Source organism: Arvicanthis niloticus, chromosome 28 (genome assembly GCF_011762505.2).
Source record: "Arvicanthis niloticus isolate mArvNil1 chromosome 28, mArvNil1.pat.X, whole genome shotgun sequence".
NCBI classification, from domain to species: domain Eukaryota; kingdom Metazoa; phylum Chordata; class Mammalia; order Rodentia; family Muridae; genus Arvicanthis; species Arvicanthis niloticus.
Window position 1 is genome coordinate 6,430,422 of NC_133436.1, and position 17,427 is coordinate 6,447,848.

Here is a 17,427-nt window from a genome sequence, read left to right on the forward strand (position 1 = left end):
CTGAAAGACAAAGCAGAAACAGAACGCTAATGGTCTATCTCACAGTCAGTCCTTCTGTCTACAGCTTTCCTCCGAGCTTGTTTGAATGTTTGAGAGAGACCAGACTTACTGAGGGTCGGGAAAGCTTACCAAACAGGATGGAGGCAAAGCAAAAATAGTAAGTGGAAATGCAGAGTGCCGCGTTTCTCTCTCCTGGGCAGTGAGCGGCTGTACGCGGGGGCACTTCAAGGACTCTGCTCCCCAGCTTGAGGAACAGAAATGAAGCTCGTAGTTCCGCGTCATCAGATTTGGGATCCTTCCCTTTTGCCTTAAATAACTGCCTTCAGCCGGACAGCCACTCGTCTGCTGCCTCTCCAGTGCTCGGAGAGGATGGAAAAGGATTAAGCCTTATCTCTGCTTCTGTTTTCCTTTAAACTGACCACCGTGTGACCTCGGTGTGGACATAGGTCAAATCTGTTTTAATGTGGCCTCATGGTGCAAGGGCACAAAGCTGACCTTCACGGGCATTTTGGATGTCAGTCCTCTCCTCAGTTGATCTTTGCGAGACTCAGCACTGTTTTGTATGTATATGTGTATATGTGCAGTTGGGTTTGTGTGCAAGAACAGGTGTGTGTGTGTGTGTGTGTGTGTGTGTGTGTGTGTGTGTGTGTAGGACACAGGTCAACCTCAGGAGATGAAAACCACAGTTTTCTTTTTCTTTTCTTTTCTTTTCTTTCTTTCTTTCTTTCTTTCTTTCTTTCTTTCTTTTTTTTTTTTTTTTTATGAGACAGAGTCCAGTTGAGACTTCCGAGTTTCCCAGTAGGCAAAGCTGCAGGAGTCAGCAAACCCCAGGGGTCCTCTGCTTTCCCCAACCCTGGGATTACCCTATGTGCCTCTGTGCCATGCTTTCTTACTTGGGTTGCAGGGACTGGCCCTCTCCTCATGTTTGCCCAGTATGAGCATTGCAAAATGAGCTATTCCCCTGCATTTTAGCATACTTTTTTTTTCTTGTTTTGTTTTGTTTTGTTTTGTTTTGTTTTTTGAGACAGTGTTTATCTGTATAGCCCTGGCTGTCCTGGAATTCACTCTGTAGACCAGGCTGGCCTTGAACTCAGAATTTACCTGCCTCTGCCTCTCAAGTGCTGGGATTAAAGGCATGCACCACCACTGCCCGGCTAGCATACTTTTTAAAGGGTACTTTATTCATTATTAGTGTATGTGTGGTGGTGGTGGGGAGATACGTGTGAGGTCAGTGGACAACATACAGGAGTTTGTTCCCTCTTTCCACTGTGGGTTCTGGGGCACGAACTCGGTTCAGCAACTAAGCTGTCTCACCAGCCTTCGGTTCATTTTGTGTCATGGATTAAAAGGCCAGGGTCTCATAGTTATACATGACATGAAACCTCCCCTCCTTACAGTTCAGACTTTACAGTTAACCCTTGACGTCCTTTTCAGCACCATAGCAGCAGCAGTGGAGGCTGCCCTGCACCCGTTTATTGACGCCTAAGAACTACTGGTTTTTGCAGAGGAGTAATATAAATCCTGTCAAACTGGGTGTCTGATAGGTGCTAATTTGACATGGCAACGGGATAAAAGTAGGTCCCAGGCTGTCCTCAACCTCACAGGATCGGAATGCTGTCTACTTAGCATGGGAGTCAAACATTTCCCTGGCAATAGATTGCTTTCCACTCACAGGTTGACTAAGTAAATAGAAAAGTAATTAACAGGGTGCTGGGGTAGATGTATCCGAAGGAATTTCATCAAGACAGAAGGACCCAGTGAATCAAGAAGCCTGTTGTGTCCAGTGTGGGATGAATCTTTCATGCCGTCTTTAGAAGAGAAATTTCTGAATCTTTAGTTATATTTTCACTTTGATCAAAGAGAAAAGAAAAACCGGAGAGTACTAAAAAATTGGTCCAAATATAAAGATTTCTTCTCAGTTTCTGATGCAGTAACGCTGGCCTTGAGTCGTGTGCATGCTCCCCTTCCTTTTGGCTGCATGGGTTTTATTTTCCTTCTCCACCATTAAATGCCTTCATGTTTGAAATTCGATCTGAATGCTTCGTTGTTATGCCCCCTCCCTCTTTGGAAAAATAAATGGTATTAAGTCATTTATAATGGTAAGAGGAAGTGGGATTTCCAGGAAGGAAATTTAGCCTGGAAAACAAACAAACAAACAAACAAACACACACACAGCAACAACAACAAAAAAAACCAAAACCAAAACAAACAAAAATACAGATTAAGGCATTATGTTTAACTGCCTTTTAAAAACACATTTGAAAGTATTAAATTCCATTTCAAACATTCAGAACAGTATAATGTGATATCAGCAAATTAATTAGCAATAGAAGTAGTGTTTGACTCATAGGAAAAAAATAAATAAAACAATTCCCTTAAGAGGGAAAAGGAAATGGGGATGGGGTAGGGGTCTGACGGGAAGGGAACCATAGGATTTTATTTTGAGAGAGTTAGAATTGCTTTATCTACAAGAAGGTTTTGCAAAGTGACCCAGGCTGCTGGGCCTCTTTGGAATTCTCTTGCTAAGTACTTGACCAAGAATTCAGTTCCCTCATCTTCAAAAGTTACCTGTCTGGACCCAGGAACATTACACCTGCTTCAGCCAGGCTGGCGAAACTTCTCAGAAGGAATGCTGGGTGAGGGCGGGGCAGGCTTTCATCAGCTTTCAAGGGTCACTTGAGTGCCCACCTGTGCCCTGGCGCCACAAGAAAGTGGGTTTGTCAAGCGCCAAGGTGTTTTCTACTTGTGGAAAGAACTCCAGCCTTCCATAGTTCACATAGTTGGGCCTTTGAACTTGGAATATTTTCTTACATCTGACATAGCTCTGCTCCCTGGGAGGGGGGAGGGGAAGGACCCTAGTCTTTCAAGTGGTTATTATAAATCTTAGTGTATAAATATGCACACGAGGTCATCACCACTACAAGATGGTACTTGAAAGGTTCAAGTGTCTCTCAGTAAGATTTTTCAACTTGTTCAGTGACAGCGAATCAAAGTCTGCAAGCCAGAGCTCTGCTTTTGATTGCTCCTTCAAGATTTTCATGAAAAAAAAAAAAAAGATATTTTTTTGGGAGACTTGATTTGTATTCATTCTTTCATTCACTTGCCCTGTAGACACACAATGAGGTACTGGCTTGACCGGAATCATGTTTGGTGCTGAATATCCCACCTTAGGCATTGTGGCCAGTGCTATGAAGGTTGAGTCGTGAAATTCTTAGATTTTAGATCTGAATCTGACCCAGAGAGGCTGGTGACCTTTCTTGTGCCAAATTATATCATGTAATCAAAGGTGTAAATCAGGTCTGGCCCTCTCCACCAGGCCGTGTCCAGTGAGTCTAGGTCTCTGGAAGGCTTGAGGGCCCAGATGGGATCATCTTGGGGCCATAATCTCACCGAGTACACTCGACTTTGACTTCACTACTGTATCTTGTGTCTTGATGATGTTTTTGGAGGCCAATAGTTTCACATTCCCTGTGATACTGGTATGTGTTTTCTGTCTGTGATTGCTTACATTCTCTGTGTGCACACATGTGCAGGTGTCTATGCATTTGTGTGAGTGTGCATGTGGAAGCTAGAAGCTAATGTTGGGAGTCTGGCTCAATCACCCTGCACCTTGTTTTTTGTTTTTGTTTGTTTGGGTTTTTTTTTTTTTTTTTTTTTTTTTGAGACAGGGTCTTTCACTGTCTGACTGACTAGTTTGGCTGTCTAGAGAGCCCCAGGGAGCCCCCTGTCTAGCTTTTTAGTGGCTGGGATCATAGATGTATGATACCACGCTTGGCTCTTTACACAGTGGCTAAGTTAAAAACCAGGTCCACACACCTGACTGGCAAGAACTTTCCTGTCCAAGCCATCTTCTCAGCCCCTCCATAGTTTCTTTTTATCCAGAATCTTTGGCTCAGCATCCATGCAGGGATTATAGAGAGAGAACTTCCCAGTGAAGGCATATTAAATGAAGTGATTATCTCACCAAAGGCGTACATTTGTTCACATTCTCCAAATAAAACAGTTACCCCTCCACTACTGTTCTCCAGAGTTTTCAGCCAATATTTTCTGAGTTCCTGTGGTGAACACAGGAACAGCCCAAGTCTGGAGGCAGCTCAGTCCCAGGATCTACCTCCCTTCTTGTCTCCAACAGTCCACTTGTCCGTGTGCTCTGAGGCACCCACTCAGAACATAATATCCCATGACAGGAAGTCTTTTCATGTGCACACCAAAATAGCACTGGTCTCCACATACTGAGTTCCTTTCTCAAGCCACTGACAAGGTGCCATCTAGGCACACATTGAGACGGACCACTGTGGGACCAGGTTGACTTTATTTGTAAACTTTGAATCCATTCTCCTCTCCTCATCTCTGTTTGAACTTCGTGCCTGGTGGGAGCAAGATACTGATTGCAGACTTTGGTGTTTCCACTCTGAACTTGCTTTCTTTCTGCTAACAAAGTTGTTAAGAAACTGGACCTAGGGTGGCATTGGTGGTTCAGTGGTAGAATTTTTGCCTGCCACGCAGGAGGCCTGGGTTTGATTCCTGGCCAATGCACTTCACAACTTTTTAAAAAATATTCTTCTATGAAACTACTAAAAGGAAACAAAAACCAACAGAAACAAACTAAAGCAAGCAAATAAACAAACAAACAAAAGCAAACAGAAAAAGAAAGAAAGAAAGAAAGAAAGAAAGAAAGAAAGAAAGAAAGAAAGAAAGAAAGAAACTGGACCCAACTTAGAAAGGGGTTTTGACTGTATTTTAGAACATAGTATTTATTCTGACTTAACAGATTCTCTTCTTTTTTATTTTTACAGATTTTTTTTATTTGTATGTATATGAGTACACTGTCACTGACACACCAGAAAAGGACATTGGGTTCAATTACAGATGGTTGTGAGCTACCATGTGGTTGTTGGGACTTGAACTCAGGACCTCTGGAAGAGCAGCCAGTGCTCTTAACTGCTGAGCCATCTCTCCAGCTCCAGATTCTCTTCTTAAACGTATTTAGAACTCTATACAGCTTTAGGAGTCCAGGGCCCAGTCCCCTTTCTTTATGAATTTCAGGACCCAGGTACACAGAGGCTGGTAGCTGCATGGTGCTACACAATCTTCGAATCCTCTTCTCTTTCTTGGCTCCAATTTAGTGAGTTAGACTGTCTACTCTTTCTTGAAAATTATCTTTTAATTAAAAACACACATGTAAAAGAATGACAGCAGTTGATTCTGCTACCCTGATCATGTATGTGTAGAGTGTTGTTTGGCACCTGAACAAGCCATTTTGGCCCCTGGCATGCTGACCCTACTTCTGTCTTCCCGTTGGGCCCTGGCAGCTCACATTGGCTAGTTGCCCTCTGAACTCTACAGAATCTAAGTGTTCCTTCAAAGTCATTGGCAGGGCTTGAGTAGGTGGGAACCCCTCTCCTGATAAGGATCTCATTTGACATTTGCTCAGCTCTGTTGGGAAGTTTTCCTTCTAATCAAACTAACTCTACCTTTTTTTTTTTTTTTTTTTTTCCCTCCCGTACCCATTTCCCCCAAGCCTTTAAATAGGTTTGGCCTAAAGACAGGTTTCACCCTCTCTTGTCTCCCACTCCACCTTTGTTCAGGCCTTTGACCTTCTTCATATTGGTTTCTACTTACACGGAGGCTATGTCACCAAATGACCCCACTGGGCTGTCTTTTAGCTGTTTCTTTCCCACAGTTCCCTATGATGTGGCTCTAGGGTTGCCCTCTGGTTTCAAGGGGGCATACCTGTGGTCAGGAATCTGCTGTACTCCCAAATAGGGAGAGTGTGGGAGCGATTACGTGTCCCTGTTATGTACAGCCCTACCAGTTGGGAATGATCCCTAGCTTCCCTGGGACGAATTCCGTTCCCTGTGGCAGCGCAGGGTACATCTAATCCCTGCTAGTATTTTAAGACCATGATCCCATCTCTCCCTCGTGTCTCTTCCCCCTCTCCTTACGCACTCTTTTAAAGGACAGGTATAAATGTGTGCAATGTGGTCATGTGTCCGCCTCCTGCACAGACAAGTAGGCACTTTCTTGCCTTTGCTGGACTATTCTATTTTCATCCAGTGGTTTTGTTTAGCAACACCACCATGTCCCGGGTTGTTGGTCAATCAAAACCTTCACCTATTTGTCCACCTCACACGAGGCGCTACGAGCCTGGTTCTCAATTATTTGCTACTTAAGTCATTTAACTATTTTTGAACTCCGGGGAATTCAGATTTCTACTCAGCTTCAGTTTCCCAGTTGATTACTAGAATCTTCTTGAATCTCAGCATTGCTCTCTTTCAATATTTACTATGCACAAAGCTAGTACATTAATAATTATGTCGAAAGCATAGATAACAGCGTTCAGGGGGTGGGTTACAGGTTGCCAACCTGAAGTAGCGGTATACATGTATTGGGGCTGCCTCAATCAGAAAAAATAATGGTGGTTACTGAGAGACAGCTTTTTCTTGGTGGGACCAGGAAGCTGTACCAGGAGGGTTAGGGGGCAGCATGTTCAGGGACAGAGAACAGCATGAGCTAAACTATGCAGCCCTGCAAAAAGAAGCATGCGTATACATACCTCTCCCAGCTCTGTCCACTGAGAATAGAGAAGCAACACCCCAGAAGTACCACCTCCATCCTAGCTCCACAGGTTAGATTCTAACTACAGTTCTGCATGGCACTTTAGCTAAATGCCTTTCTAGAGCTGGATCACTGGAAACATAAGTCTAACTTGCAGTGTCTTATATTAGTAAGGAGAGAGGAAGTACTCAGATATTACTTAAGAAGTAGGGCTTGTCAAAGGGACTCAAGAACCGACTTAGAATGCACCCCACCCCCCACCCCAATCCCAGGGCCAAGCTGTGTAAGAGTGAGCAAAGAAAACGAAGAAATATCCTATCGTTTAAGCCCAAAGTGTAATATGAATATGCATGAGTGCGTAGTAACAAAATAAATGACTGAATGTATAATTGAGTGATGGAGAAAAGATGGCGGGGGGGGGGCATCTTCAATGAAAAACCCTTCTATTATTTATATAGTTGACCTCCGTCCAACACACAGAGCAAGACTTTGCCACCTTGACCCTACCCCCAATCCCCGTCCCTGAGGCCAGTGGACATACTGCCTTTCTCTCTAAGAACAGAGAGTTGAGGGGGCTCCTGGTACACACTCCCTCAGCCAGCGATCGAGGCAAATGCTATCAGTAATAAATCATGCAGGTGAGCTGTGCCTTTGAGGCAAGGTGACAGGCGTGATATGCGTCCGTCCTTCATGGTCCTTTAGGGTCCTTCATGGTCCTTCTTCGCCACATCCATTAGCTGTAGTCTATTCACTAGAGAAAATGTAAGAGAAACAAAACGAAACAAAATGGAGGAACATTTACAAAAAAAAATTAAAATCTTCAAATTGCCTGGGTCATCAGAAACAAGGGTACAGCGGGAAGCTGTCACAGAGCCGGGGCGAGACTCATGGGATGTGACAAAATCTAGAGTATTTCTGCAACCTTTCTGTGTATCTCGGATTATTCCCTGAAAAATTATTAAGAGATAAGAAAAGAAGGTGTGTGAGTGACTAAAATGTGTGCTGAGATAAGAAAGAGCCTCCTTTGACAGTCTCCTGACAGCTTGCCCGTTGGTATCAATCCAACAGTCGGCAACAGTGTTCTTGAAGGCAGGGTCTCAAGTAACCTACGCTTGCCTCAAACTTGCTAAGTGGCCAAAATGACCTTGAGAGTCTGATCTGCCTGCTCCATCTGCCAGGTGTGTCCCACCACACCCAGTTTGTGCAGTGCTGGAGACTGGGGCTTGAACCAGGGCTTTGGGCATGCTAGGCAGCCATCTTACCTAGTGAGCTTTATCCCCAGCCTTCATTCACCTATTTTTCTGCTGAATCTGCAGGACTGTGGACCTTCATTCTTGAGGGTCAGATGGTCCAGCCTGGCCTGGGACTGTCTTCTGAAGCCTTGTCTTCAGTATCCATGTATTTGCTACTGTGCAACATTTTATATTTTCTTCTACTTACCCAGACCATGTCTAGCCATTGACTTCCTATTATTTTTGGAGGAAATTCACTACTGAGAAATCCACAACTCTGTATAGCTAAATATATCTATATCCAAGGTCCACACATTGTCTGCTTTGTAATGTTATCTTTTCCCAATCACCAGGTGAATTCCTATGTCCCAGTAGCTGAGACTAAAGACTACTGGGCTATTTTTGAGTTTCCTCCCCATCTACAATATCCAGCCAGTCTCTGACCTACAGGGGCCATTGCTTCCTGTTGTCAGTTTCTATTTCCCCTCTACACAGTGGGTGACTCCAATCCCCAGAGCTTCTGCAGACCCCACCCCCTGCCCTTCTCCCCACCCTGCACCCACAGAATTTCCCCTACCATTGTAATGTTTTCCCGGAAGCCTCCAACTTGCTGAATTCCCTTCAAGTATAACCCAGGCCTCTCAGTGATGTTCCAGTCTACCTACCAGGGTATTCTCTTGCCTGATATGCAGATGGAAGTCTACCCAGATTTGCCAGCCCATTCTTCAGATCTGTCCTGTCACCTGAGCTTAGCCACTGCCCCTCAGCTTGCTCCTTATTACGTGGCCTTTCTGACTTCTTTCTCCTTCTCTTGGACACTAACACATGGCACATGGCACATGGCACTTGCCTTCGAACCAACTTTTATTTAGGATACCACATAACTCCTGCTGTTTTAGCAACGGCTTAGAGTTTGTGATGTTTTGAAGACTACGTTTCTTCTATTTTTGGTCTCTTGTTTTCTGCACGTTTTTAGATGATAGGCTTTTGGGGTTTGGGTTCTATGTCTCTATTGTTAAAAGTTACTTGCATATAGTTTGTCAAAGTGATGTTGGGGACAATGCATATCTAATGAGGAGCGTTTTCCTTCTCAATTGGTGACGAGAACCTTCATGATGGAGCAATGTTAAGAAAGATTATGGTGCCTGGTGGGGGTTGATATTGCTTTTTCTTTAAGATGTATTTACTTATTTATTTTAATGTATATGAGTGTTTTGCATATATATACATATACATACACATACATATACATTATACATATACATATGCATCATTTTTATGCCTGGTGCCTACAGAATCCAGAAAAGAGCAGAACTGGAGTTACATAGGATTGTAAGTCACTGTGCAGGTGTTAGGAACCAAATCTGGCTTTAAAGTTAGCTATCGTAAACACTGGTTCTTTAAGGTGTCCCCTGGACCCACCTTTGGCTTGGCAGAAATTCTGGGGCTCCTGCTCAGCGCTTCATTAACAGGTGCAACCCACAGGTCTGGGAGTGTTCACCCAGTCAATCTGAACTGCGGGATCCCCCACCCCCAGTCCAGCTTTGTTGGGGAAATAGAAAATATAATATGCTCACTAGCCTCTTGATTTGCGAGGTTCTATAATTCGGTCAGACAAGCTTTGACATTTTCAGAGCAGCTCTGCAAACCCCACCCACACTTCAAAAGGTTTCTTTTCTCTCCAGCACTGGCCACGGGCGGACATTCCTTATCTGCCTTTCTTTCTCTCTGTACGTGATCAATCTATGTGTGCGGTGCTGGTGGGGAGTGCGTGTGCTCCTGTGTGCGCATGCGCACAGAGGCCAACGCGGACTATCAGACGGCTTCCCTTACCCTTCTCTGCCTTCTTGCCTTGAGAGAAGGCCTCTGGCAGTGCCTGAAGTGGCCATTTCTGCTCCGCTGGCTGGCTAGTGAGCTCCAGGACCCACCTGTCTCTGGCCCGCAATGCTAACTAGCCTCTTATCCCTTTTTCTGACTTCTGTGGACCAGGTATACATACGGAGCACACAGGTTACAAGCATGCCTGGCTTTTTACCTGGACGCTGGCAGCTGTGTTGATTTCAGGTCCTGGTGTTTGCACAGTTTCTATCCACTGGGCCCTCTATCACTCTCCCTTCCTTTCATGATGATGAGCTCATCACTGCTCTTACCAAACTCTGCTCATCCGTGTTGCCCCTCAACACACGCACACACACATGCACGTGCACATGTACATAAACACACACAGCCTCTTTGGAAACAGAGTCTTGTTTTTAGTCCAGGTGACTTCACATTCTGGATCCTTCTACATCAGTCTGATGTGTTTGGGGATTGCAGGTATATACCCATGCTCCTGGCTTCAATTTCTCTTCAGTATACCGAAGGTCCTTTTTCAGACTGCAGTACCTTCTCTGACTCTGTAGAGTGAAAAATTATAAGGACCATTTTATAAAATATATACAGGCTTTTTTCTTTACCCCTAGACCTGAGCAAAAGAATGCAGGTTCCAGAAAGTGGAACTGAATGTAAGATTTCAGACCTTCACTGCCCTGGGAAACATTCCGGGAAGAGTACATTATCTTCCCGGAATGTATCCGGGAGTACATTATCTGAGTCAGAGGACGCTTGCTCAATTAACATTCCTCAAGACTCAGGGAAGAGAACCCACCTGTCGGTGGGGAAGGCCCAAAGCAGGAAGACACATTCCTGACCACAAAAAAGATGCAAGTCATCTAGGTGGGGCTGGGAAGCTAGTAACCACGATGACAGTGCAAGTGACAGGGCACCAACTGAGAAATAGTTTCGCTAGTGACAGGACAAGACTACATTTTGAGAATACAGAGTGTTTTCCACATGGCCCTGATTCACTTTGTTTGCGTTCCTCTGGAATTCTCCCCTATTTTTATTGTTATATTTCCTTAACAACCTTTCACCCCCTCCTCACTCTCCAGGTTTGTGGTTTCCCCCTTTAAAAACCCTTCTCAGACTGACTGACTTTGTCAGTTCAACTCCTGCGTGAGTGAACCGAATTGACCTTGGCTGGCCAACTCTCCCTAATAAATCTCTGCTGATTGTATCCAGGTACGGTGTCTTGCGATTTTTGTGTGGCCGTGATTTCCTGAGACTTGAGTAAGGGTCTCCCGAGTTTGGGGGTCTTCAACTCCAGTGTCACCACTGTACATATTCCCTCTTAACAATTTCTGCTTTCTTCTGAATCTTCTAATGGTCATTCCATGGTATTTGACCTTGACACAGAAGGGTGGGCTGGAACCAAGAAAGGAGCAGTCACTGTAGCTTCCTAAAGAGGAGATGAAGCATGTCCTGCTTACGTGTACATGTGAGAGTGTACAACTGTGTGAGTTGCACACTGCATGAGGGTGTGTCTGCGTGAGTACATATGTGTAGGCGACCTGGGCTGGTTTGTGTGTGCATGCTTGTGTTTGCACCTGCCCATGTTTGCCTGTGAAGGTATGTGTGCACTATGCCATGTATTTGTGGTTATGTGTGTGCAGTATGTGGGTTATGTGCTTGTGTGTATAGTTATAGGTGTATGTGATACGCATAGCCATGTGTGTATGGCATGTGTATATATGTGTATGTGTGTAGTCTGTGTAGTTATGTGTGTGTTGTTTGTGTGTACAGTGTTATGTGTATGTGTGTATGATCAATGTAGATATGTGTGGTATAGAGTTAAGTATGTGTGTGTGTTATTCATAGTGCATTTGGCATGTGCATGTGTGTAAAGTCAGTTTTGTAGAGTTATATATGTATCTAGTATATATAGTTGTGTGTGTGTGTGTGTGTGTGTGTGTGGTAGAACCAGTGAAAGACAAGTGGCCATGGATCTTAGGTGGCACTGCAGGCTCCTGAAACTCTCTGCCTCCAGTTGAATAGGGAACTACTGAATGTTGTGTGTGACTCAATGGCCTGCTAGTGGTTAGGACTTTGCCACCCACACTCCCAGTCAATGCTTTATGACTTTCCCTCCTGTGTCTAGCTGTCACCCCCTCCAGGAAGCTCATGGCTTTGTCATAGAAAATGGTGAGTTTCCACGTTTAGATGAGATGGATCAGGAGCATGAGGTGGCTTTGCTGCTGGCAGGCATGAAGTCCCCTTTCCTGGATCAGGTGTTTGGAAACCTTCTTCCTAATGTTCAACACGGAGACTTGTCCAATACCCCTCTCTTACTAGCCCATGAAACTGAAGGACAGAGAGGCAGGGATGAATGCAGCTTTAACGTCCACTCACAGGCTTTCCAGGGGACCATTCCCTGGGAAGCTTACTTATTAGCTCCCTTTGGTGGGCTTTGTGTGTGTATGTGTATGGTGTATGCATGTGTGAGTGTGTGAGGTCATATTTGTGTTGCAGCATGGAGGTCAGAGAACAACCTCAAGGTGTTGGTCCTTCACCTTTCACCTTTCTTGAGAAGGGATTCCTTGCTGTTCACTCTGTCCTCCGTGCTGTTGACCCCAAAGCTTCCAGGAATCTTTCTGTCTCCACTTCCCATCTGGTTGAAGACATGGGTTGTAGGTGTGTGCTACCTGGCCAATCTGTGGGGATTTGAATTCAGGTCTTCACGCTTGCAGGGCAAGCCGTCTCCAGGCCCAGTATTCAGCTGTGATGAACCCTTCGATGTCATGACTTATTGGCTCTGAATTGATCTGCTGGTACAATACAAGCCATGCATCTTTGTCACTGGTTCAAGATAAAGCACTCAATTTATCTCTCTGGCTTGGCAAATGTCATCCATAATAGATGCTATGCTGATTCAGGCGGTGACTAATCTCCATGGCACAATCAGGCAGGTCTCTATCAGCTGGCACAATCTGGTTTCTCTGAATGTAATTGGTGACCCCCATCCTGCTAGATGATTTTGCAGCCAGGGGCTTTTCAGGTTGGACTCACCAACAATTTAGTTCTCCATCTGGAGGAAGGTGCAGCTGATTGTCTCCGGGACAGGAGTTGAGGAGGGGCTGGGCAGGCCAGTGGAGCTAACTGTACTCTGCCTGGGCACTGGTCATTACTGTTTGGCCCTGCTGACCCTCTGGGGAAGTGTACTCCCATGCAGCCATGGCATTGTGGAGAAACCATGGAAATGAGGCCATCGGCCAGCATGGTCTCACTTCCTCCAGACATTTATAGCCAAGCGAACAAGAAAAGGCTTCATGTCTAGTCAAAATGCACCAGAAGCTTTAAGTGGCCATTGAGTCTTGCTGCTGAGATGCAGCTATGAAGTACGTAAGACAGTTCTTACACACACAAGCATGCCCATGTGCTCTCCAGTGCTATCCCACCTAGCACCTGTGGCACTGAGGTGTGTGGTCACAAGGCAGAATGCCTTCAGGTCTGTAAGGTTTTCAGAATTTCAAGTTTGCACACACACTCTGCTCCAAAGCTTAGGGTTTGGTCCCCTGCTCCTACCAGAGGTAGGCTGTGTGAGTCCGAGTGTTCTTTGGGGAAATGAAACTTAGCCTCTCAACAATCAAAGGAGGAAATGAATGTGGCCGGCTGCATTCCTTCCTTTTCAGCCTGTAGCATAGCAGGGCCACTCTGTGGGGGGGAGGGGGGAGTGGTGGTGGCGGAGGGTATTTGGATCCTTCCGGGATGACAGGGGGATGACATCTCTGTCTAGCAAGTCTTTCCACAAGCCACAGCTGTCGCAGACCACAAAGCAGCAATACTAAGAGGGACCAAGGGTCTGCTCTTCCTCACGCCCCCAGCCTGAACAGCACCAGATGAAGAAAGCATCACTGCTCTGGGGAGAAAACATGTTGGCCAAATGCTCACTGAGCATGTTGATCTCCAGAACCCACGTAAAAGCCACACTTCATCTGTCCCCTGTCATCTCAGCACTGGGGAAGTGGAGGCAGAAGGATCACTGGCTGGCCAGTCGAGTCAGTTCAGAGAGTTCTAGGTTCAGTGGTGTACCCTGTCTCAAAAACTACGGTGGAGAACGAATGAGGACACTGTGCCAACCTGTGACTTCCATGTTTGTGGGCATACGTGTGCACACCCCCACGTATATACTCACATGAACACATATTTTCTTTTTGAAAGCAGAATTTTCTTTGCGTGTGTTTGTGGTATGTGGGGATTTGAACTCAGGTCTCATAATTGCAGACTATGACCTCTCACCCACTTACTGACTCAATCCTCCCCCAACCCCGCCCTCCTCCCATCCTCCCAGCCCTGGTGTTTCCCTTTTGACTTTCTGATGGCAAAACATCTTCAAGACACTTCCTCAAAAGTGACATCCCCAGACCCACAGTGCTGACGGGGAGGAATCCCAGGTAGTGGCATTTGGTATTTTTTTCTTTATATGTTGGTCCTGTCTGTGGACAGGATGACTGACTGCTTCCTCCACTGATTAATTATGATGCTATTTACAGCATCTGTACTGTAATCAGAAAAGTAAGATCCAGTCACGTGGATTTCTTGCCCCACCCAGGGCCTGAAGGGAAATGTTTCCTTCAGCCTTTCTGTAAGGGACAGAACAAGTTTTTACCCAGAAAAAAAAAAAAAAAAAAAAACCACACACACAAAAAACCACCCTCTGTTACTATATGGAGTTGCTGGTATCTCACACATACCCTAACATTCTTTATGTCATTGTGAGAGGTGCACACACAGACAGACACTGCCTCAGACCAGTCTATGCAGTTTGGAACAGGGGTGTGCAGGCAGTGTGAGCAAGATTCCACTGTTGGGTGCTCTGTGGATTCTGAGTTGTTGCTGGCTTGGAGTTCTCTGATTACTGCATGTTTCTGACTGCGGGGATGGAGATTATACCCTTAGCTTGTTCTGGACCTTCTTCCTCCCCATCTGCAGAGCCCGGGGGCTTCCTGAGAAAAGCAAAGGCTGGAATCCAGCCAGGAGGAGGTTCGGGGAGGGCCAGGAATGCCAGCTGGCTTATCAGATGTTTTCTTTTCTTTATTTCTTTTTCTTTTTTCTTTTTTTATGTTCTGCAAAACTCTTTGTCGAGTGACCTAACTGCACTTGGCCTCCACTCTAAGATAAGGGAGAGAAAAGCAAAGGGAAGCCAGGCGTGGCACACACCTGTCGCTGCAGCATGGCGATTACTGGGGAAGGAGGATGGCCGGTTCTGGGCCAGCTAAGGCTACAGCCATGAGTTTGAGGCCATCCTGGGCTCTATAATAACAGCCAGTTTAAATTAAAAAAAAAAAAAAAACTAAACAAACAAAAAATGATGAAGGGCAACAGATGTTGAAATTCAGTTGCTCGTCAACGGGATGTTTCTTGCTTTCTGGGGCTGGGCCACAGCAGTGAGTCTCAAAAGAATCAATTCCATTGCACTTATGATTTGATTTGCCAAAATTCTCCCCACAGAGGTATTTTTCAGGAAAACTAAGTACAAGATCCCCGTGGTGTCACAAGCTTGGTTTCTGCTGGACCTCCCTGTGGAGCAGGTGTCCACAGACAATAGCTGGGGGCCCTCCAGGTGTGCCTGAAAGGGCTTGAGGGGCCCGAATGACCAGGCTCCTGCTGGTACCAAGGCCTGATGATGTGTGAATTGCACAGCCACAGTATCTGATCCATGGAGGTACTCAACACACAGGCATTGTTACTAACGCTCAGTGGGGCCTGGGAAAGGCACTTGGATAGAAATTCCCTTCACTGACCCTGCTAATGAAGGAGACCCTCCTTGACCACTCAGACCTGAGACTCCATCCTTGCTAAGCACCTGCTAAAACAGAGACCACGTGGGTTGCGACCCCCACAGGGGTCACACCCATATCAGTTAGCCTGTATATCTGATATCTACATTACAATTTGTAAGAGCAGCAAAGTTACAGTTCTGAAGTAGCAAAACAAAATAATTTTATGGTTGGGGGCCAGGTCGCCACCGCATGAGGAACTGTATGAGCAAGTCACAGCATTAGGAAGGTTGAGAACCTCTACCCTAGTGGCTGGCACGGGAAATATTCCCAACTGAAAGCACCTTTGTTTGTCTTAGCTCAACCCACCAGTCTGTTCATTACCAGGGCCCCAACAAACAGACCCATATGATGGGTTTTGCAGGAAATGGATATGGGTAGAGATAGGGAGGAAAGAGCCCTGGCCCCCAGATGAGTTGAAGGGGGAGGCAGGGTAAGGAATTACAGCATACCAGAAGGATCTTAAACCACCCAGAACCCATCTGGCATATTTCTCTTTAAACGATAGTATACACATTAAAATAATATTCACTATGTCTTCTTATTCAACTTCCGATATAAGAACATGTGCCTTCCGCCCCTGGAAGAGACACCCTTGACATCTTCTTCCTAGCTAGGGACGTTCTCTCAGCCTCTGGGACTACCCAGAGACACTCAGCAGCCATGTTGTGCTAGTGATTGGCAAAGTTGACTTGGAATCTCTTCCAAGATGGGGTGACTAACTACTGAGCTTCAGAAATGAGATTTTGATCCAGAGAGACAAGTTATTTCTATAGTCAGCTTGAACGTAGGGCATGTAGACACTAGAGGAGCAGAGAGCCCAGTTAGCAGAGAGGGGGGACTATACAGGAACTTACAGAGGGAAACGGGAGGGTGAGGCTGGGTGACTCGCACTGTGGAGAAAAGCAATTCCAAGCAATTTACTTCCTGATGGGATCCAGTTCCACACAGCCTGTCCATCAGTTTGAATTTCATGTATCAAAAGCATGTCAACAGTGACTTCTGCCAGGGTCTGACTACTATGGCACTGTTCTCATTTTATTTCGGGGGCCACATTGTACACTGTAGCATGACCAGCAGGACCCCTCCCCCAGGCCCCCCCCCAGATACCAGGAGGAGCCTGCCTTGTGGTGATACCCCAAAACATCTGTTTGCATTGTTAGTGCTTACTGAGGCAGGAGATTGCTTCTGTGGAAACAATTTTCATGGGGTCAGTTCAGAGAGACAGTGGTAACTTGAAAGAATGATCACAGTCTTGGATTTTGCCTTCATTCCTACACATGATATTTGGTTGTGTCTACTTCTGATATTTATAAAACAAAGAACCCAGACATGACAGCTATTCCTTAGGAAGGAAACAAGGGTGGGCATGCATGCAAACCTGCAGCTAGGATGTGACAGAGAGCACAAGATGAGTCAAGAAGGGCATGTGGACCAACTACTTACTAGTCTAGAGAGTGAAGATTGCTTTTGACTGCTCAGTGGGAGGAGGGCTGATAGAGAATCTGATCTGGAGGCTGGGCGACCTTGGGGACAGCAGCCCTTGGGTGATATGAGGTGGGGGAAGAGCATTCCAAGGAACAATGTCTGGGGGCTGGGCGCAGAAGCACAATGGGCCTGTGTCAAAAACTGCCAACAGTTTCATTCAGCCATCCTGGGCGGAAAGTCTTACAGAGAACAATGCACCACCATTGATCCAAAGCAAGGGGACTGTGGGCCTCAGGCGACAGAATTCCTGCATAAGGACCAAGGAAAACTGGAAGCATTTGTCCTTCAGTTCGCCAGTGTTGCTCAGTGTGACTTTAGGATGCTGCTTCATGCTTCCCTCAGACCTTGTCCCCAACACCTCCTACTTTTGCACCAACATTCAGAAGAATCTTAGAACCATGGTCTTATCAGCTCTGGAATCAAACACTAACATGAAACTGGTTCTCCACAGTCATAGTGGAGTGATCTTTGCTCTGTTGGCTAATTTTTTTTTG

General features: G+C 45.7%; 1 non-coding gene across 1 annotated transcript; it reads left to right on the top strand.

Annotated features, from left to right (window-relative positions):
* The first annotated feature begins 4,465 nt into the window (after positions 1 to 4,465).
* Positions 4,466 to 4,536, top strand: Trnag-gcc (transfer RNA glycine (anticodon GCC)). The gene has a single exon. It is a non-coding gene; the product is annotated as a tRNA-Gly (tRNA).
* Positions 4,537 to 17,427: the final 12,891 nt, after the last annotated feature.